Source organism: Peromyscus maniculatus, chromosome 4 (genome assembly GCF_049852395.1).
Source record: "Peromyscus maniculatus bairdii isolate BWxNUB_F1_BW_parent chromosome 4, HU_Pman_BW_mat_3.1, whole genome shotgun sequence".
Taxonomy (NCBI): Eukaryota; Metazoa; Chordata; class Mammalia; order Rodentia; family Cricetidae; genus Peromyscus; species Peromyscus maniculatus.
In genome coordinates this window covers 140,348,796-140,372,078 of record NC_134855.1, presented here as the reverse complement: position 1 = coordinate 140,372,078, position 23,283 = coordinate 140,348,796, and the positions used below count along the sequence as shown (strand labels likewise).

Here is a 23,283-nt window from a genome sequence, read left to right as displayed (position 1 = left end):
CCTGACTGGAACTCTGAGAGATCTGCCTGCCTCTGCCTCCCAAGTGCTGAGAGAAAAGTGTGCGCCACCACGCCTGGCAGAGACTGATTTAGTGAGAGGCAAATGCCTCCCATCTCTGCTTCCAGAGTGCACCTTATTAAGCAAAGGAACATGTGACACTGGAGGTTTGTTTTGTCTCCTCCACTTACAAGGTGACATCAGCTTTAAATCAACCTGTCAAAAATAAATAAATAAATCAACCTGTCACTACTGTGAGAATGAAAATATTAAAAAATAACTCAAGGTACTGGCAGTAATTTCCTTTAGCTTCCTTGAAAACAGTTCACAGTGTGGTTTTTAGTTCAGAGCACTGAGCAGCCAGCAAAGCAGATAGCCAAACGTCATCTGGACCCTTTGACAGACAGATCCCCACGCAGCTACTTCTAACCCTGCCATTTCCTCTGCAGGTGAGAACAAAAGATTTGGTCAACATGATCCTGGTGGAAAAGTTCATAAACAATTAGCTTTAAAAGCAGAGATTTTTCAGTCAAAGCCTAGTTGGAAGCAAAAATCAACAAAACTCTTGACTTTTACAAAAGATCTGAGCTGGGCATGGTTGTACATGCCTTTGATCCCAGCACTCAGGAGGCAGAGGCAGGTGGATCTCTGTGAGTTTGAGGCCACCCTGGTCTACAGAACAAGTTCCAAGACAGCCAGCCAGGGCTACAAAGCAAGACCCAACTCAAAAAGAAAAAACTAAAAAATAAATAAACTAAAATCAACCTTAACAGCTGGAGATGGAGCTCAGCTGTAGGGATTTGGCTATTTTAAGCCAGGTCCTAGGCCCACTCTCAGCACAGCAAAACAAATCACAAACTAGTGAGCACCAGTGAACTGTGGCGGCGCTGTGGCAACTGTGAAGTGCACCAGAATCTAGATTAACAACAGGAGACAGACAAGCATGTTAGTGCAAGTGGGGTCAGTGGTAATGGTAGAGTAGGTGGGACCTCAAGGGCCAGGACTCAAGTTTCAGAAACTTTGTAATAAAATGTTGGGAGAAAGTAAACCATAGCAATTCACAGGTCTTCTCATGTTCAACCCGTTAGCCTGTAATTTCTATATTTTGGAGCAGCATAAACACTACAGCTTTGATTCTAGTAGGGAGTTTTGGCTTTTGTGTTTAATAAAAAAAAACCAACAGAAAATTCCACACATGTCCTCCATTAACAGGTCTGCTGTGAAACAAGTCATGAAAACCCTGTCAATAGTTTTGAAGTCTTTAAAACTCCAGGCTAAGAGAATGCTTTTCAAGCATTCTCAAACCCATCAACTGAGGGGTGCAACATTGTCACTTAAGATGGCCCAGCATAGTGTAGAGGTCATAACACCCCGTACGAGAGGGGCCAGTGAGGAGGGCAGTCAGACTGCAGTGTACGCAAATTGTCAAAGAAGAAAACTAATAAAAGTTCTATGTTTTTCAAAAACCTTCAGCCTGGAAAACTGAGCAGATCAACTCTGAAGACACCTTGTTTCCCCCGAGTCTAGGTACAGGACCTACACAGGAAAGGTGCCCACTGGGTTCCTGCTGCCTGACCTGCCAGGATTGCAGCAGGAATGATGCTCCTGTTTAGACTAAGGAGTCTACAGACTAAGGGGGATCCATGAGTCAAGTTCATGTCTAAACTTAAAGTAATGTGCATATAAATGAGTTTTATGGCCGAAACTTAAGAAAACACGCATTTTAAGTACAGCAAAAAATTTACTTTACAGCCGGGCAGCGGTGGCTCATGCCTTTAATCCCAGCACTCGGGAGGCAGAGCCAGGCAGATCTCTGTGAGTTCGAGGCCAGCCTGGTCTACAGAGTGAGATCCAGGACAGGCACCAAAAACTACACAGAGAAATCCTGTCTCAAAAAACCAAAAAAAGAAAAAAGAAAAAAAGAAAAAATTCTAAGTACTCCAAAGTTTTACTTTAAGCCTAATAGGAAAGACCAATTGGGTTTGTTTTTGTTTGTTTGTTTGGTTTTTTGAGACAGGTTTTCTCTGTGTAGACTTCGCTGTCCTGGAACTCGCTCTGTAGACCAGGCTGGCCTCGAACTCAGAGATCCACCTGCCTCTGCCTCCCAAGTACTGGAATTAAAAATGTGTGCCACCACCGCTTGGCAGATCAAGTGTTTTTAAATTTTTTTTTTTTATTATTCCTTCTTATACATGGAATTCTGGGATTAAGAACAGGCTCTAAGCACGGTAGCGGTGGCTCATACCTTTAATCCCAGCACTTGGAAGGCAGATACAGGCGGATCTCTGTGAGTTCAAGGCCAGCCTGGTCTACAGAGTGAGATCCAAGACAGCTAAGGGTACACAGAGAAACCCTGTCTCAAAATATTAAAAAAATCAAAAAAAGCGGGGGGGGGGGGGGGTGCTGGAGAGATGGCTCAGAGGTTTTAAGAGCACTGGCTGCTCTTTCAAAGGTCCCAAGTTCAATTCCCAGCAACCACACAGGATCTGAAGCTCTCTCTGACATGCATGCAGACAGAACACACATACCTAAAAAATACATAAATAAAATTAAAATTAAAAAAAAAAACCCACCTCCATCCCCTGTCCTCCCCTTTAAAAAAAAAAAAATCAGAGAAAAAACAAAAACAGGCTCCTAAATTAATGTTTCGAGGCCGCCCCTCCTTACCCCCCAGGCTGCAACAACTGAAACAGCAGAGCACTGTACTGAGGGAGCTCTGATATATATACACCTGCAGCACAGAAATAACAAAGTTACAGCGGAAACGGAGTAAGAGCAGCAAACACTGACACCATGCCGGTCCTCCTCATCTCTGAATACCAATCCCTCACCTAGGGTTCCATATGTTCAGAGAGCTAAGGATGACCTCAACACTCAGCTGACAGTTGTCTGTAAACACCGCAGGGACCCTTCAGCTGCAATGCACACGCCTGGGAGCTCTGCAGGCTAGAGGTTAAACCTGGAGCCTCGTGCATGACAGGCAAGTGTCCCACCACTGAGCTGCAGTCCCTCGGCCCTTTTCTTTTTCCTTTCCAGACAGGCTCTCTCTGCCTGCCTCAGTCTCCCAAGTGCTGGGATCAAAGACATTCACCACTGCTCCAGTTTTCAATTAGTCATTAATAGTTCAGGAACAGTTGATTCAGTTCGTAAGGAGAAAGACTGAAATCTCGGTTCTCTAGGAGGGGAATCTGCTAACTCTGCAGCTCTTTTTCTGCTGTGTATTAATCATATGTCAACAAGGAAGCCAGACCAAAAACAAAACAAAACAAAAACCCTGTCAGTTCCAGTACACTGAGAAATGGTGTTTTATTAACAGTTTAATAGGCAATCTGAGGTGATATGGTCAAGTCAAAATGACTAAGATTATGACAGGTTTAGGGTTTGTTTCAAAACAAGCCAGCTCAAAGGATGGAGGTCAAAAAGAAATGGGACTGACCTGAGCGAGGAGTTAATCATTGCCAAAGCTGGGCAACCAATTCACAGTGCCCTCTATAGTGTTCAACTTTCATACTTAAAAATAACTTCAGAAGCCTGGCGTGACGGCTCACACCTGTAATCTGTGCACCTTGGTGGCTCAGACAGGAGGACTGACAGGCCTTCAAGGTCAGCCGAAGCTAAAGATCCTGTCAAAAAACCCTTCAGGCTCTCCCCCACAGCACTTAAGTACCCCTTCCCTGAACTACCATATTTTCGATGTGGCAAAGGCTATGCTTGGCACCTGCTTGCAGAATTGTTTCTTGAGGGGCTGTTAAAAAGCCACTACACTCAACAATTGATGCTAGAAACTATTTCCTGACTGTTAGAAATTTTAGAAAGATGTCAAAAACACAGAGGCTGCCTTGCATTATTGAGGTGGGTGTGATATAAACATTCTCCACTTACTAAGGAAATTCACTGCCCAAAGCAATCTGGTGACAGAGGGACTGAAGAAATGAGTAGGTCAGGGGAGCATCATGCTTAGAGACTGTCTCAGAAAATAAGGAAGAGCAAGCAAGACACCAGAGGTCGACCTCTGGCCTCCACAGGCACACAGGGGCATGCACATGTGTACACGCCCACATAAACACCAAGGCAAAATAAACACAAAGGTAAAATACACACACACACACACACACACACACACACACACACACAAAATAATCCTAAAGCAGCTGGGCGGTGGTGGCGCGCCTTTAGTCCCAGCACTAAAGGAGGCAGAGGCAGGAGGATCTCTGAGTTTGATGATACCCTGGTCTACAGAGCAAGATCCAGGATAGACTCCAAAGCTACACAGAGAAACCCTGTCTCGGAAAAAAACAAACAAACATCCTAAGGTACAGAAGAGTCACTGAGCACAAACACACTATACTACTGGAAAATCTGAGTTTACATGTCTTTAAGGGAGGGGATGCCTACATCACTAAGCACAGATTTCAAACAAACAAACAAACAAACAAACAAACCAGACACTTTGAGACAGCTCAGCATGCAGCAAGGAGCCGGACAACCTACAGAATCCAAAAGCAATCTTCTGACTTCAACAGCTTCTGCTGGTACAATACTCAGAAATAAAAACAAAGGCTGAGTCAGAATAGAAAAGATGCTCTTCTGAAAGTTCACCAGAATGGCCGAGACTGCTCCTCCACACTCACCAACTGTATTTTTAGTTTTTACTTCAACAAGTAGCGATGTTAAGTTCATTTGGTAAGCACAGATGCCTGAAAATCCAAAATCTCTTCTAACACCTTCTCAAGAAGTACAGCTACAAGCAGATGAAACGAGTGACCTTTAAAAAGGACCCCACACCACGGCGGGCAGCACGGAACAAAGCTTCCACACTAGCAACGTTGCCAGGGGGAGGGAGGTGCAGCCAGGGGTTAAGGGAAACTGCTAACTGGGACCCCGGAGTGAAAGAGAAGTTCAACCAACCAAAGTGAAGGGCTGCAGATGTGGAGCAGGAAAGCAGCGTTTTCACAGCGTCGCGCACTCCCACCTCCAGAGCCTGACACACACAGGAGGGCTCCAGAAAGGTCTGCTGAACCCAAAGGGAGCTTGTGGATGGTGGCAGGGAGACAGCGGACAGACTGTTGAGCTTGGGGGAGCCGGTGAAATGCCCGCAGCTGGTGCTACAGAAAGGATGGCTATGTCTTTACATCCATATTTTGCCTGCTACAGTGTCCCCATTAAGCGCGCGCCCCTTTCTGATGCTAAGCAAGCACAATGCCCAGGCGCTGGCAGTGGGCACGCGGGTTCTTCTGCCTCGGAGAAAACCCAAACGGGAAGGTAGGTCAACTTCTGTCCAGTCTGCACCCTAAATTATACCTTCATATCATGCTAATAAATTATGCAAACCGTTTATTGGGACACGATGTGGGTCTGGCACGCTGATAAGCGCTTTACACGCCCCATTTCACTGCACCTTTGCCGGCTAAAGAGGCAGGGACAGGATCCGGACAGGATTAGTTCTCTACCCCCGCCTTTCCCCTCACAACAGAGACACAAAGAGTACGAAGTGACTTGCGAAGGGGGCAGAACCGAGAATTGGCACCACGTCCCACTGCTCGGCGGTGGCCGCACGCAGCACTCTGCACAGCGCCGAGGCCCGGGGGGCTCCCGGCCGGCCCAGACGCTGCCCGCGCCCCCGCCTAACTCGGGCACCCGGCCCACGAGCGGCGCGGAGGGCCCGCCTCCTCCGGGAAGGCCCCGCGGGCGGAGACGGGCCTGGGCCGCAGCGCGAGCGCCCGCGAGGCCTAGCCCACCCGCCGCCCACCTCCCGCTGCCTCCGTGCCTCCGAGGGCCGTACCGAGGCCCGGCCCCGCCGCCTCACCTGGCTGCTTCCACGGAGCTCGTCCCCGGGCCGGCGGTCCTGAGCGGCGGCGAGGAGGGGAAGGAGCAAGGGAGGAGGGCAAGGAAGAAGGGACCAGGGGAGGGAAGAGGCGGTGCGGCCGCGGAGGAGGCGGGCGCCGCCGGGCTGGGGATCAGAAGAAGGGGGAGACGACACAGACGCGACGACCGCCAGCGCAAACGCTGAAGAGCGGCTCCGGCGCCCGCAGCCCGGCAGGAAGTGACGGGGGAGGGGCCGCGCCCGCCCCCGGCCCCCGCCCGCCTCCATGCCGGCCCCACCCCCACCGCGGCTGGGACCACAAGTCCCGGCGGGCGCCGCAGCCTGCCTGCGCCCTCCAGACACGCTAGGGCGTCAGGGGCCGAGCCCGGGTCTGTTGAGTCCAGGCATGCTGGGAGTTGTAGTTTCCCGGGAGCTCAGGCTGGGCTGGGAAAGCAGGCCTATCTTCCTTTCTTTCTGGGCTTTATGTTTGCTTCTGCGCAGTCACTGCTTCTCTGTGTCAACATTTGTCAACCTGCTGCTGTGTGCAAGGTCAGAAGCTGAGAAAAAGGCGAGATGCAGAAGTCCTTGTCCTCACGAAGTTTACACTCTAGTGCGGAAGTCTGAGCCTAAAACAAACGTGCACAAGTGCTTTCTGGTTGCTTCACACGACTTTTCAGAGGTTGGTGTGGCTTTGTTTGATGTGGTCCTGGGGACTGAACCAAACTTCTACCACTGAGCTCCATCTACCACTCATCATGTAGTTTTGTTTGTTGTTTTTTTATTTGACCTCCTGGGTTTTGTTGTTTTAATTTTTTTTTTAAAGTGTGTACGTGAGTGTATGTTTAGCTCACTTAAAGCATGTGCTATATGAGAGAAGCAAGACTGAAAAACACTTCTAAGCCGGGCGGTGGTGGCGCATGCCTTTAACCCCAGCACTCGGGAGGCAGAGGCAGGATCTCTGTGAGTTCGAGGTCAGCCTGGACTACAGAGTGAGTTCCAGGAAAGGCATAAATCTACACAGAGAAACCCTGTCTCGAAAAACCAAAAAAGAAAAAAGAAAAAGAAAAGCACTTCTAAGTCCATAAGTCCATATAAACCATTCCCAAATTTGCTGGAAAACTGTTACACTGGACTATTTCTAAATGTTAGAGGGTCATTAGCAAGAAGATATAATGGAAGAAAGGCCTCTAAAAATAAAGGCTTGGGTTTGGGAATTTAGCTCAGTGGTAGAGTGCTTGCCTAGCAAGCACAAGGCCCTGGGTTCAGTCTTCAGCTCTGAAAAAAGAAAAAAGGAAAAAAAAGATAAAGAAAGGCTTTCTAAAAAGGGATGGAAAAAGCTGGACATCGAGGCTCACACCTCAAATTCCAGCACTTGGGAAGCTGAGGCAGGATTGCTAACAGTTCAAGGCCAGCCTATGGTACATACTGAACTACTCTCAAAAAGAGTCTACTGCCAGGCAGTGGTGGAGCACACCTTTAATGTGGATCTCTGAATTCGAGCCCAGCCGGTCTACAGAGATAGTTCCAGGACAGCCAGGGCAGTTACACAGAGAAACCCTGTCTCAGGGAAACAAAAAATAAAACAAAACAAAAACAACTGAGCATGATGATAATGCGCACACCTTTAATCCCAGCACTTGGATTGGGATGCAAAGCAAGTGAAGCAGATCTTGGTGAGTTCCAGGACAGTCAGAGCTATGTAGAGAGACCCTGTCTTTAAAAAAATAAATAAATAAGCCTGGTGTGTGTGGGGGGAGAGTGACGCATGCCTTTAATCCCAGCACTAGGGTTTGACAGGCCAGCCTAGTCTACAGAGTGAGTTCCAGGAAAGGCGTAAAGCTACACAGCATTTTATCAACACTGTCTTGGGGGAAAAAAAAGCCAGGTGGTGGTGGTGGACACCTTTAATCCCAGCACTTGGGAGGCAGAGCCAGGTGGATCTCTGTGATTTCGAGGCCAGCCTGGTCCACAGGGCAAGATCCAGGACAGGCACCAAAACAACACAGAGAAACCCTGCCTCGAAAAACCAAAATAAATAAATAAATAAACTCTTCTGCCCACAGCTCATGGGGCCCATCTGTTTATCAAATTGGCTACACTTAGTTGTCCAATGTTTGTCAAAAGTCCTGCTAAGAAATCCTAGAACAAAATAGGCAAACTAAAAAAAGATTAAAAACAGGTAACCTGTAAATGTGTTTTTAGTTGTTGTTGTTGATGATGTCGATGATACTGCTGTAAAATGCTGTTTCTTTACTTTGTTGTGGTTGTTTGTTTAGGTTTTTTGTTTTGTTGTTTTGAGACTGTTGCCCAGGCTGAACACAGAAACAAAACTGTTTCTAGTACCAGCAGGCAGAGTAACTGAGTCACACCTGGACAATAACTGGTGTCACACCTGGGCAATAATTGAGTCACACCTGGGCAATAACTGTGTCACACATGGCCAATAACTGTGTCACACCTGGACAATCCTGGTTCAAGAACCTGGAGGAGCGAGATGCTGACTCTGTTCCAAGCAGCAGATTGTCAGATGGGGCCAACAATCGGAAACCCTGGTTGACTGTCTGAGCAGGGAAGGGACCACCACTGACATCTAGTGGGTGGAGAATGCTGGAAACACCTCACAACAGGCAGGTTCCCACCAGCCCCAAATGGCAACAGTGCTAAGATGGAGAAAATATTTGTCGTAATTATTTTTAGATATTTTTTTAAAGATTTATTTTTTTATTATATATGCAGTGTTCTGTGTTTGCCTGCAGGCCAGAAGAGGGCACCAGATCTCATTACAGATGGTAATGAGCCACCATGTGGTTGCTGGGAATTGAACTCAGGACCTCTGGAAGAGCAGCCAGTGCTATTAACCGCTGAGCCATCTCTCCAACCCTAATTTTAGATATTTTATGTGTATAAATGTTTTGCCTGCAGGTACGTATGTGTACCATGTACATGCTTTGTGCCCTTGGAGTTCAGAAGACGATGTTGGTATCTGGAACTGGTATTACAGACAACTGTGATCCAGATCTGGAGCTGGGAACCAAATTGACTCCTTTGCAAGAGCAAATAGTGCTTTCAGCTGCTAAGCCTTGTCACTAAATCCTATTATTTATGGTTTTTAGAGGCAGGGTTTTGTTGTGTAGCCTTGGCTATCCTGGAACTAGCTTCATAGACCAGGCTGGCTTTGAACTCACAGAGATTTGCCTGCCTCTGCCTCTGGAGTGCTGGAACTAAAGATGTGCGCTATCACCACCTGGCATATTATTTATCTTTGTTGTGGTGTGTGAGTGTTTCTATGTATATCTTTGGTTGTGCACCCATGTATGGGTATGTGAAGAAAAGAGTGATTTATTCCATTGCTCTCCACCTATTTTTTTGAAGCAGGATCTCTCACAAAACCCAGCTCTCACTGACTGGCTAGACTAGATGTATGGGCAGGGAGCTCCACTTATCTGCCTGTCTCTGCCTTGCTTCTTCTTCCCATCTCCATGTCTGGTTTTTTTGTGGAGGCCATACATACATATAATGTATGTATACAAGTGCTCAAAGGACAACACCCAAAGGAAGCATCATTGGAACAAAGACATTGCCGTGAAAAAGAGTCAGTCATGTGTTAAGCATCAGAAACAGTATTTTAGACAGAAGGAACAGACCATGCTGGCTCACTTACAGTTCAAAGGTTTAGTCCATTATCATCATGATGGGACAAGGCAGCATGCTGGCAGACATGGTGCTGGAGCTGAGAGTCCTACATTTTGAACAGCAGGCAACAGGAAGTGAACTGTCATATATCAGAAGCATGTATCAGACCTCAAAGCCCACCTCCATAGTTACACACCTCCTCCAACAAGGCCATATGTTGTAGAATATTATTTTAAGGTGTGTTACTTTTGTTTATGTTGCATTTGTTTAATTCTGTGAAGCTATGTAACTGTGCTTGTCTAAAATACCTGATGGTCTAATAAAGAACTGAATGGCCAATAGCAAGACAGGAGAAAGGATAGGCAGGGCTGGTAGGCAGAGAGAATAAATAGAAGGAGAAATCTGAGAGAAAAAAAGAAGTAGCCAGAGAAGGAGGAGGACTCCAGGGGCCAGCCACCCAGCTACACAGCAAATCACAGAGTAAGAGTAAGATTTACAGAAGTGAGAGAACGAGGAAAGCCCAGAGGCAAAGGTAGACGGGATAATTTCAAGTTAAGAAAAGCTGGCAAGCCCCAGGTGGTGGTGGCGGCGGCGGCGGCGGCGGCGGCGGCGGCGGCGGCGGCGGCGGCGGCGGCGGCGGCGGCGCACGCCTTTAATCCCAGCACTCAGGAGGCAGAGCCAGGCGGATCTCTGTGAGTTCGAGGCCAGCCTGGGCTACAGAGTGAGTTCCAGGAAAGGTGCAAAGCTACAGAGAAACCCTGTCAAATAAAAAGAAAAGCTGGCAAGAAACAAACCAAGGTAAAGCCAGGCATTTATAACTAAGAATAAGCCTCCATGTGTGATTTATTTGGGATCTGGGTGGCAGGCCCCCATAGAGAGCAAAAACAACCAATAGCAGCCATATCTACTCCAACAAAGTCATACCTAATAATAGAGCCACTCCCTATGAAATTATGCTGGCCACTTACATTCAAACTGCCACAGTCACTGTCTGTTGCTGTGAAGGGACACTATGAGCACAGCAACTCTTATAAAGGAAAGCATTTAATTGGGGCTTGCTTACAGCCCTCAGAGGTTTAATCCATTATTGTCATGGTGGGAAGCATGGCGGCACACAGGCAGACATGGTGCTGGAGAAGGAGCTGAGAGTCCTACATCTGGATCCACTGGCAGCAGAAAGATAGACTCTGGGCTTGGCTTGGGCCCTTTAAACCTCAAAACCTACCCCCAGTGACATACTTCCTTCAACAAGGACACACCTTCAAATCCTTTAAAATTGTGCCAATCCCTGGTGACCAAGCATTCAAATCTATAAGCCTATGGGAGCCATTTCTATTCACCACAGGGGAACATGTGTGTGAAGGACACAGGTTGACATTGGGTGTCATCCTGGATTGCTCTCCACCTAATATATTGAGGCAGAGTCTCACACCAAACCTAGACCTCGGTGATTCTGGCTAGTCTAGTAGACCTAGTAGACCAGCTTGGTCCCAGGATCCTGTGTTTCTGTCTCTCAAGTGTTAGGATAACAGGTGGCTTCCATGCCAGGTCAACTTCTACATGGATTCTGTCCCTCACTCTTTTTTTTTTAAAACTGGAGCTGAGGACTGAACCCAGGGCCTTGTACTTGCTAGGCAAGCGCTCTACTGCTGAGCTAAATCCCCAACCCGCCGTCCCTCACTCTTGACTAGCACTTTTTTTTTTTTAGCAGAGTTTCTCTGTGTAGTTTTGGTGCCTGTCCTGGATCTCACTCTGTAGACCAGGCTGGCCTCAAACTCAGAGAGCTCCACCTGCCTCCTACCTCTTGAGTGCTGGGATTAAAGGTGTGCTCCACCACCACCCAGCAAGACTAGCACTTTTGTTGTGTGATATTTTGATTGCATTGTGACAATAAAGTTTGTTTTGAATCAGAGGACAGAGCTAGTCACTAGCTGAACAAAATTAACCATTGAGGTTTTGGAAGACTGAGAAAGTAGTAAGGTGGGGCTTAGGGAGGATCTCGGCCCCTTTGGAGGAAGGAATGGAAGAGGTAGGAAGTCACTGGTGGCTGTTCTCCTGCTTCTCTGATCTTTCAGATTCTTACCCTAATATCTGACTCCTGATTTTTTTTATTGATAAGGAATAATTAGATGAATGCATCTTCTGGCGCTCAACATGGGGCATAATAGTATGAGATAGCCACTCTACCTTGGCTTTGCAGGCAACACAGCCTCCACAGTTGCTGCTGGAGGCTCCCCTTCCCCCATCTGCTCTTTAGATGGATGGCTCCTTGGCTCCTTTTCCCCATGATTTATGGGCTTCCTCCGAACCCCCTCCTCAGGTTGTGCTGCCACTTGATTAGCTGCCTCGACACTTGCTTGAATTTCTATTGTTGTTGCAACTTCCACACACTCTCAGCTCACAGCTACACACAAGCAACTGCAGCTGCCCTCAGCCAGGCTGTGCACCCTCTGTGTTCTCTGTCCAAGACAGCCAGCCTCACACTTCACTGTCATCGTCAGCAGATTTGGTGAGACAACTGGGAATTCTTTTTTTTTTTTGTCCCAATAACCCATATTTAATGAATCCACCACAATGAAAATTAAATAAAATCACAATCATTTCAAGATTGTGCTATTCACTTCCAAATTCTTTGTTTCCTGTTTTATACAAGGAATAGTGAAAAAAAATGAAGGGAAAACATTCTTTGATTAAATCTAATAGACATAGGTAGCTGGGAGAAAGTATAGAGAAGAAAGAAATCCAACATATCACATCCTATTCATGTGGAGTTCTCTTTCATGTTATTTAATAATTTCTTTTTTTTTAATGCTGAATGCTATTTATTGAAGGAGGGAAGAGGTCTTAAATACAGGCTTACAGCACAATGGGAGAACCCCGGAGGGCAGAAATTCACTACAGATGTTTTACAATCTTGCATCTAAGCTGTTAATGCCCATTATGCAGGATACATAGACAAGGAACTTCCCTTAAGCATTCAGGAGAGTGGAAACTGGTAGAGAATTAGCATAGGGAGGATATCAAGGTCAAGGTCAGCAAGCAAAGCAACAGTTACCCCAAACGGGGACCAGGGCCCTAAGGTCCCCCTTTTACTAAAAAATGAGCTTCTGACTTAGGTTGCATGGGATGTCAGCAGGTCACCTTACCCGTCATGGAGACGCCTGCCCAGGCCACACAGGCACTCTGTCTCAGGTTGGTGAGCACCCCCCAGGCATTACATCAACTGGGAATTCTTAAAATGGGAAATTAGTTTTAAAACAAAAGTTTTTTTCCCATGTTAAAAATGAGAAATATTACAATGCATGGAGTTAGGTCTCTGAATAGTTCCACAATGGATGGTGTGAAAATGGAATAATTAAATGAAGGAATAATCAACTTAGCTGGAATTGATATAATGCTAGTTATCATTTTGGTGATTCTTTCTTTCTTTCTTTTTTTTTTTTTTTTTGGGAAACAGGGTTTCTCTGTGTAGCTTTGCGCCTTTCCTAGAACTCACTTGGTAGCCAAGGCTGGCGTTGAACTCACAGAGATCTGCCTGCCTCTGCATCCCAAGTGCTGGGATTAAAGGCGTGCGCAACCATCGCCCAGCCAAAGCAATTTTATGAAAAATTGAAAATATAAGCCAAATATGAAAATTTGACTGGTAAGATAAAATCTTTAGAAAGGCATACTAATGGAACTAAGAGAAATATTCACACAGAGGAGTTTAGAGCAAAAGCTACTGCACCATTGCATTATGAAACTGAAGAGTAGCAACCCAAGTTTACTAGAAAACCAACTTTAATTTATCCAGTTACTATTCAAGAACAACCACCAGATGACAGGAATTCCCAAGGCTATTTATTGTTAACTGGGATCCTATAGAAATGTTAGATTGGAAGAGATTTAAGGAAGCAATAGTTTCATATGGTATGCATTCCACTTTTGTGAGGCAGAAGTTAAATTCATGGGCTGTGAGGCCATGGTAGCACCATGGTGGGCTTCTTCCAGCCCCAGCCTCTACTAGGCCTAAGTTTCAGTTAAGTTTTAGATTCTGTTTCTGGTAAAGCAGGCGAGGGAGATATTGCATACCAGGCATGATTCGGCACTTACAGCCTCAGCCAATCATAAACATATTACTGTGGCTGCTGCTCACTTGTCCAATCATGTTTAGGATGACTTAATCCCCTACTGGCTATCTATAAAAGGAGCCTTCAAGCTTCTCTGGGATTCATCGCCATGTTATGTGGCTGACCTCTGCATTCATGAATTCTTCTCTTTTGCATATGTGAGTGGTGTGGTCTTTTGTGGGGTGATCTGCAAACCCTAACAGGGCTACTCAGAACATAATTATTCCACAAGACTGTAAAGATTTAGGTACAGGAGTTTTGGAAGCTGGTCCTCAGTAACAGTGGAGAACCTTGTGGAGAGATGAAGCTAGGGCCATAGAACAGCAAGGTAGGGTTAGAGTTTATGAGATTTCCCAAGATCAAATCCTTGGTGAGGGCCAATATGCTGATGTGAAAAGACAGGTTACATTTGATGATCACACCTTGGCTCTATGCTGTACAGCAGCTTTGAATGCTTGGAAAAGGTTGAAGAATCATAAAAGAGGACTGAGCCATTTACTAAAACTATACAAGGCCCAAAAGAAGCATTCACTGATTGTTTGCAAAGATTACAAAGATGTAAATAGAATGATATCAGATCCAGAAGGTAGGCCAATATTAACTGAATCTGTGGCTTTTGAAAATGCTAATTCAGGCTGGGTGGTGGTGGCACACCTTTAATCCCAGCACTAGAGAGGCAGAGCCAGGTGGATCTCTTTGAGTTAGAGGCCAGCCTGGTCTACAGAGCGAGATCCAGGACTGGCACCAAAACAGAGAAACCCTGTCACACACACACACACACACACACACACACACACACACAAAAAAAAATACAGCTGATATTGGATCTCATGTTTATGATGATACTTGGATAGGAGAAGTGAGATCTAAAAATTTATGAAAAATGAAAAAGTTAGATGTTTTAATTGTGGTAAACCAGGTCATCTGAAAAGGGATTATAGGCCAGATGTTCCTAGGAACATTGTTTTTTCTACAAAGAATCCAAACAGAAGGCCCCAGCCTCTGAAATATGCAGAAGGTGGGACAAAGGTCAACATTGGAATAATGAATGGAGCTCAACATAGGATAGGCAAGGTAACCCTTTGCCATCAGGAAATGCCATCAGGGGTCTCTCACAGACCGCCATATCAAATTTGGTTCAGTCATTCCCTGTCAGCACTGGGAAAACTCTTTCATAGAGCAAATAAAAGGCTTAATGCCTGTTATAGAAAACTGTACTACCTTGATGAAAGAACAGCTTTAGAAGATAAAACAAATTTCAGGAAAAACAATAAAGCAAATATTTTGGCAAACTTCTATAAATGATCAAAGACCAAAGTTAAAATGTAAATAAAAGAGCCGGGCAGTAGTGGTGCACACCTTTAATCCCAGCACTTGGGAGGCAGAGGCAGGCGGATCTCTGTGAGTTCGAGGCTAGCCTGGGCTACAGAGTGAGTTCCAGGAAAGGCACAAAGCTACACAGAGACACCCTGTCTCAAAAAACCAAAATAAATAAATTAATTAATTAAGTAAATAAAACGGTTAACTGACAAACCTGTCTAGGTGGAAAAATGGCCTTTGACATCAGAAAAGTTACAGGCCTTAGAACAGTTAATACAGGAGCAGCTGTATACTCAACATATTGAAGAAGTGACCAGCCCTTGCAATTCTCCTATATTTGTTATTAAAAAGAAATCTGGAAAATAGAGAATGGTAACAGATCTAAGAGCTATTAATAAGGTGTTTCATCCAATGAGCATTTTACAGCCTGGAATTCCCTTGCCTTCTCTATTACCTAAACGATGGTCTAATATAGTGAATGATTTAAAAGACTGCTTTTTAACTATACCTTTGCAAGAACAGGATAGAGAAAAATTTGCCTTCATGTTGCCTACTTATAATAATTCCCAGCCTGCTGGTGTTGGTGCATACCTTTAATCCCAGCACTTGTGAGGCAGAGGCAGGTAGATCTCTGTGAGTTCAAGGCCAGCCAGGTCTAGGGAGCAAGATCCAGGACAGGTTCCAAAGGTACACAGAGAAACCGTGTCTCGATAAAACAAAAAGAAAAAATAAAATCAGTGGAAAGTTCTTCCCTGAGGAATGTTAAACAGCCCTACCTTATGTCATTATTTTGTACAACAGCCATTGGAAATTATTTGTAATCAGTTTCCTAATTCTATAACTTGCCATTATATGAATATCTTACTAGCTGATTTAGATGCAGATACCTTAGAGAAAATGTTTGAGGAATTAAAGTAAATTTTTCCTTGTTGGGGATTACAAATTGCTCCTGAAAAACATACAAAGAGGAAATTCTATTAATTACCTAGGACATAAGATAGGTTTACAAAAAATTCAACCACAGAAACTACAAATCAGGGGAGATCAATTATAAACTCTCAATGATTTTCAAAAATTGCTGGAAGATATTAACTGGTTTCAGCACACAATTGTATTGACAACTCAAGAACTAAGTAATTTATTTCAAAACTTACAAGGAGATAAGGACTTGAATAGTCCAAGAAAATTGTCACCTGAGGCAGAGAGAGAATTGGCTTTGGTAGAAAAGAAATTACAGGATGCACATGTGGATCACTTAGATCCAGAGCTTGATTGTATTCTGGTTATTTTACCTTCTGCACATTCTCCTATTGGAAGCCTAACGCAAAGAGAAGATAATATCGTTAAATGGATATTTTTACCACACAAACAGAGTAAAAAATTAAAGGCCTATGGAGAAAATGTTTCCAAATTGATCCTGAAAAGAAAATTAAGACTTTGTCAATTAACAGGAATAGGCCCAATGGAAATTGTGGTACCTTTTACTAATGCTAAAATTTCCTCATTATGGACAGAAAATGAACATTGCCAAAGAGCTTTCAGTAATTTTGGGGGAGATATTAGCAACAAATATCTCAAAAGCAAGAGACTTCAATTTATAAAGAAAACTAATTGTTTCACCAGGAACTGATGGAAGTAGATGTAAAGATCCACAGCCAAATACCAGGCTGAGCTCCAGGAGTCCAGTCAAAGAGAGAGAAGAGGGGTTCTGTGAACAAGGGCATCAAGATCATGATGGGGAAACCTACAGTGACAACCAAACCAAACCAGTGGGAACTCATGAAATTTAGATCACCAGCTGTGGAGCCTGCATGGGACTGGACTAGGCTCTCTGCAGTCAGACAGTTGTGTAGCTTGATCTGCTTAAGGGGCCCCCTGGCAGTAGGATCAGAATCCATCCCTGGTGCATCAGCAGGCCTTTTTCAATGATGGGACACCTCACATAGCCTTGAAACAGGGGGAGGGGCCTCTACTAAATGTACCTCCTCATGGGAGGCCTCACCTTCTTGTAGGAGGGAATAGGAGGTGGTTGAGAGGGGGAGGCTGGAGGGGTGGGAGGAGGAAAAAGGGAGATCTTTGGTATGTAAAATGAATAAAAAAATTTTTCTTAAGAAAGAAAAGGAAACTAATTGGATTCTTCCTCATATTGTACAGGGAATACCAATTTCTGGAGCCCTACATTCTATACTTATGCAAACAAATCAGGAAAGGCAGGTTATAAGTTAGGAAACTTAAGTAAAGTGGCTTAAAGCCTTTATGATTCTCTTCAAAAGTCAGAATTAGGGGCTGGAGAGATGGCTCAGTGGTTAAGAGCACTGCCTGCTTGCTCTTCCAGAGGTCCTGAGTTCAACTCCCAGCAACCACATGGTGGCTCACAACCATCTCTAGTGGGATCTGATGGCTTCTTCTGGCATAAAGTTGTACATGCAGATAAAGCACTCACATACATACATAAATAATAATATCTTTCTTAAAAAGTCAGAATTGCCGGGCAGTGGTGGCACACGCCTTTAATCCCAGCACTTGGGAGGCAGAGGCAGGCTCTGTGAGTTCGAGGCCAGCCTGGTCTACAGAGCGAGATCCAGGAAAGGCACAAAGCTACACAGAGAAACCCTGTCTTGAAAAACCAAAAAAAAAAAAAAAAAAAAAAAAAAAAGGTCAGAATTATATGCTACTCATATGGTATTATTAGATTTCCCAGAACGTCTTAATATAGTTATTGATGTTCAGTATGCAGAAAGAGTTGTTTTACATATTGAAAGTGCTGAGCTTATTCCAGATGATTCAGAATTAACTTTGTTATTTATTCAATTACAACAAGTAATCAGAAACAGAAATCATCCCTCGTTTATAACACATATTAGATCCCAGGCCCTCTAGCACAAGGTAATGATGAAATTGATCAACTATTAGTAGGAAATGCATTAGAAGCCTCAGAATTTCATAAGAAGCACCATGTTAATAGCAAGGGTTTGAAAAAAGATTTTTTTTTCCATCATTTAGCAACAAGCCAAGAAAATTATAAGGAAATGTCTTACTTGATCTTTGTATAACCAAACTCCACTACTTGCAGGAAGTAATCCAAAGGGTACTCAAATGAAATTTGGCAAATGGACATGTTTCACTTCACAGAGTTTGGAAAATTAAAATATGTGCACCATAGCATAGATACATATTCAGGATTTTGTGTACACACTTCTAATCCCAGCACTCGGGAAGCAAAGCCAGGCAGATCTCTGTGAGTTTGAGGACAGCCTGGTCTACAGAATAAATTCCAAGACAGGATCATCCCAAAAAAAGTACACAGTGCTGTGGGATGTCTTTCTGTATACTGTGAATATGTGTTGCTCCCATTGGTTAATAAATAAAGGTGCATTGGTCTATGGCTGGGCCGAATGAAGCCAGGCAAGAAATCCAAGAGATGATAGAGAAGAAAGGCGAAGTCAGAGGGGCCGCCAGGAGAAGCACGATGTGACGGAACAGGTAGTGCCAGGAAACGACGTGGCAAAGCAGATTAATAGGAATGGGTTGAGTTAAGATGTGAGAGCCAGATAGCAAGAAGCCCGAGCCATAGACCAAACAGTTTGTAATTAATATAAGCGTCTGTGTGCTTGTTTGGGACTGAACCACTGCAGGACTGGGTGGGACAGAACTTCCACTAACAACACATAGAAACCCTGTCTTGAAAAACACAAAACAAGACAACACAAAACAAAAAAGGAAGAAATGATAGGATAAAAGGGTAGAGTATTGAATCTACTTTTAAACCAAAAAAGCAACTACTAGTCTCAAATATTTTTACATTAATGTGGATTTTTGTATATTGATACAAATTACAGGTTATTTTTGTTATACTGTGTATATGTTTCTACTCTTGTTTTAGCTATTTTTGTATATTGATACACATGTAAGGTTATTTTTGTTAGAACATACTGTATATACCTTTCCACTCTTGTTTGATGTATTGTACCTATGCAGCTCATTTAACAATGTAGTGGAAATTTCTTGTCCCTGAAAGTTATTATACAAACTATTTAGGATAATAGAGAAATGCAGGATAGTAGTTAGTCACCTATTACAATCAAACTTGTAGTCATGTTAGGTATGTTTTCAAGGTCAAACTGAGATAAATTTTAGATAGACAGGTGAACTTCAAACACTTCAGAGATCTACAGAATATGACATTTAAGATGTTTTAATAACATAAGGGTTTTGGTTTTTTGGTTGTTTTTTTTTTTTGGTTTGTTTGTTTTTTGTTTTGACAATGAGACATGTCTGCTCCCAGAAGCACCAATCTACTTCAGAGAAGATGATGGGCACTGAAGAAACTCTATATGGAGTTTGCTTTCTTTGTGGTAAAAGTTAGCCACTGGGAAAAAAACTGCCCTTGCCTCGACTGCTGACAGTATGCCGTCCAAATTGGATAAGCACTTACAAAAGAAAGTAACTGCCAAACTTTGCCAAGACAACGCGGGAGAGTCCTTCAAAATTCCTGCTTCACAGAAAAGTCTGTCAGACATTCTAGGTCTGTAGGCCAAAGATGGATGTTCCAATGTTGTAGAGGAACCTTGGGTAGCCAAGATGTTTCTGTCATTTCTTAGTTTTGGAAGTTGTTTGCTCTGCACTTCCTGTTTACTCAGGTAATAGTATATCCTTCTCAGGTCTTGGATAGAGTTGAAAACTAGATACTTATAGTTTTGAGAATAGTTATATTATTGTTATAGAATTGTTAACAAATTCAGAAAAGAAACTCACCAAAGAGGTGTAATGCAAATAAGGTTGAGAGACATGAATAGGTAGTCTTGGGTTGGTGATGCAAGTTAGAATAGAAAATAAATTAGGATTAACACTTTGGACTCCCCAGATAGGAAATAGATAGTGGAGTATTTTCTCTGAATTTGCCAAATGCAAATGGACTAGACATTGTTAATGTAATTCTTACCTGTATATATTTGTATATAGTTAGTGTACTTATTGTATATAGTTTTACTATGTTACAGTTTAAAACTTCCCTTTTTATTTAGACAAAAAGGGGTAAATGTGTGATATATTGATTCCATTGTTACAATAAAGTTTGTTTTGAATCAGAAGATGGAGCTAGCCACTAGCTTACCAAAATTAACCATAGAGGTTTTGGAGGACTGAGGAAGTAGTAAGGCAGGGCTTAGAGAGGATCTTGGCCCTTTTGAAGGAAGGAGCACTAGAGACAGGAAGTCACTGGTGGCTGCTCCCCTGCTTCTCTGATCTTGCAGGTTCTCACCCTGATATCTGACTCCTGATTTTTTACTGATAAAGAATAATTAGATAAGCTCATCACATTTTATCTACTGAATCATCCCCCCAACCCAGGTTCTTTTGTTGTTTAGATATGACTCATATAGCCCAGGCTGACTTTGAATTTCACAGAGGATAGTCTTGAACTTCCTGTTCCCTTGCCTTACCTCCTAAATGTTGGGATTACAGGTGTGCACTAGCACATGACATGATGCTGGGCATCGAACCTAGGTCTTCATGCTAGGCAAGCAACCTAGCAACTTAGCCCAACCAGGCCTTTGATTGTGTGTGTGTGTGTGTGTGTGTGTGTGTGTGTGTGTGTGTGTGTGTGTGTGTGTTGTATGTGGTGTGGAGGACAGAGGTCTATGTCAGGTGTCTTTCCCTCTCTCTGTCTCTCCACCTTATATTTTGAGTGTCTCTCACTGAACCAGGAGCTGTTGCTGGCTACACTGGCTGGCCAGCAAGCCCTGTGGATCCTCCTGTCTCTGAGCTTGGATTAGAGGGTGCTAAATCCCCTGGTTCAGATTTTTAAAAGATATCTCTATTTGTTATATGAAGAATGAACTAAAGGCAGCAGGCTTGGTGGTACATGCTTTTAATCCCAGTACCCAGGAGGCAGTGGTGGATTTCTGTTGAGTTCTTGGCCAGCCTGGCCTCAGAGAGTCCAGTTTACAGAGAGATACCATGTTTCAAAACAAACAAAAATAAATGGGGCGGGGTGGAGGTGGTGCACACCTTTAATCCCAGCACTCAGGAGGCAGAACCAGGTGGATCTCTGTGAGTTCGAAGCCAGCCTGGTCTACATAGTGAGATCCAGGACAGGCACCAAAACTACACAGAGAAACCCTGTCTCTGAGGGGGCGGGGAAACCCAGAAAGAAAACATTCTTGTAGGCTTTACACATGCAGGCTTTTGGGTGTTTTAGCTGCCTATTTTTGGCCAACCAGCCTCTTCCATCTAGGTTTCTTTGTCTTCTTGACATAGACTCTATAGCCTTTGAGAGTTTTTCTCAAATGACAAGATGTTTCAGGTTCATCCTGTACTTTTCCTGGCTAGATCTGATTGGCCTCTCTGAAAGGTTGAAATTTTATTTAGAGACCACTGTCTAAAGCCAGGAATGGTTGCCTGTATCTGTAATCCCAGGACTCAGGAGCCTGAGAGGCAAAAACAGGGTGGGTCTCCATGAGTAAGGCCCATACCAGCCAAGGCTCTTTAAGGATATTCTGTCTCAGCAGGGCAGTGGTGGCGTACTACTTTAATCCCAGCACTCGGGAGGCAGAACCAGGTGGATCTCTGTGAGTTCAAGGCCAGCCTGGTCTACAGAGTGAGATCCAGGACAGGCACCAAAACTACATGGAGAAACCCTGTCTTGAAAAACAAAACAAAACAAAACAAAACAAAACAAAAAGAGGCAGTATTTGAAGGTTGTCACTGATCTTCACCTACCTGCGGATGAATACCAAACACAATTGTTGGAATGGGCAGAGATGAGAAGGGGTTCCCTGAAATTGTGCTGTGTGAGGCTGAGTATTGGTACAGAATTAGGCTACATTGTCAAGGTCTTCAAAATTTTACAGTGGGAGTTCATCAAGGAGTTGGTACTGAATACGGTGTGTGATCTCTCCACACTGGCCAGTTTTGTATCTTTCATCAGCAAGATGAGTAATCTTCACAAAATCTTGCTCCCAACCCATGCTAGTATGTGTCTCCAAGGCCCCACCCACACTCCTGCAACGGGCAGTGCCACTGACAGGGACCAGAAGTATGTCCGAAAGATCTCTGTTCTCCAGACTCAACTGTCTCAAGCATGTCACCATAGATGATGTCTAGTTCCTCAGTGACCACATGAAACAGTTGCTTAGGTGTCTGAAGACCCCGTTGGAGTCCTTGTCCATCTCTTTCTGCAATTTCTCAAAGTCGGACTTGGAGTCCTTTGCCCAGTGGGGTCACTGCCAGCTTAAACATCTGTGCCTGAGAGGTATCAATTTAAGTGATTTGAATTTCATGCCTCTCAAAGTTTTCTTACAGAGTGTTGCAGACACTCTGCTGACCCTGGAATTAGAAGATTGTAGGATGAAGGACCCTGATCTCAGGGTCCTTCTCCCTGTCCTGAGCCAATGCTCCCTGCTGACCAGCATCAATCTTTATGACAATGAAATTTCCACCAATGCCCTGAAAGACCTTCTGTACCACGCTGCCAACCTAAGCCAGCTGAACGAGGAGCTGTACCCTGCTCCTAAAGAGGTCTATGATCACTCTGGTTATATCAGGGTAGAGGAATTCCCCCAATGTTGTACTGAGCTGAAGAGCACTTTCATCACCGTAAGGCAGCTCAGGTCAATCTGCTTAGGTAGCAATCCCTGTTATGGCTGTGGTGAGCATTATTTCTATGAACTGAAGACAACACTTTGAGTACTCTCATCACAAGAAGAATGCACTCACACCATCCTCCTGCCTCAGTCGTCTGTGTAGCTGTCCTAGCAATCGACTGCCACAGCATCTAGCACAACCCCTGATCAGGTTCATGAAGACCTGGACAGAGGTCCTTTAACAATGACATTCTCAGCTTTATGGTTCAGGTTGATCATGAGACACAGTCTTGTAAAGGATGAGCCAAATCACTTCAGAACTATGTTGTTCACACAAGAATAAAACTCAGGTGTGGCAGCTCACACCATAACAAAAGGCAGATGGAGACAGGAGGATTGCTGAGTATTGGAGCTCAGCCTAGGAAACATGAGTTCCAACTAACCTTAGGTACATCTTAAAACCCCAATCAAAACATTTAAAACATAAATACATAGATCGGCAATTAATGACTCAGTGTTTGTGGTTGGATCAATGAATGAGTTTTGTTGTTGATGATGTTCTTGCTTTTGTTTTACTTTTTCTTTCTTTCTTTCTTTCTTTTTTTTTTTTTGTTTGTTTTGTTTTTTCGAGACAGGGTTTCTCTGTGTAGCTTTGCACTTTTCCTGGATCTCGCTCTGTAGACCAGGCTGGCCTCGAACTCACAAAGATCCACCTGCCTCTGCCTCCCGAGTGCTGGGATTAAAGGTGTGCGCCACCACCGCCCGGCTTTGTTTTACTTTTTCTAGATAGGGTGTTGAAGACAAATTTCTAAACAGTCTTATTAAATAAGAAACACAG

The 23,283-nt window shown here is 44.1% G+C and overlaps 1 protein-coding gene and 1 pseudogene across 2 annotated transcripts in view; one reads left to right on the top strand and one right to left on the bottom strand.

Moving 5' to 3' along the window:
* Positions 1 to 6,072, bottom strand: part of Stau1 (staufen double-stranded RNA binding protein 1) — a 43,542-nt gene extending 37,470 nt beyond the window's left edge. The window contains exon 1 of one of the 2 annotated variants that reach the window (XM_042276842.2): positions 5,804 to 6,072. The gene's annotated coding sequence lies outside the window, so the exon portion shown is untranslated. The remainder of the gene's footprint in view (positions 1 to 5,803) is intronic. The other variant, XM_042276841.2, reaches the window with a different exon arrangement.
* Positions 6,073 to 6,086: 14 nt separating this feature from the next.
* On the top strand, positions 6,087 to 22,704 carry LOC102924503 (preferentially expressed antigen in melanoma-like protein 7 pseudogene; annotated as a pseudogene).
* Positions 22,705 to 23,283: the final 579 nt, after the last annotated feature.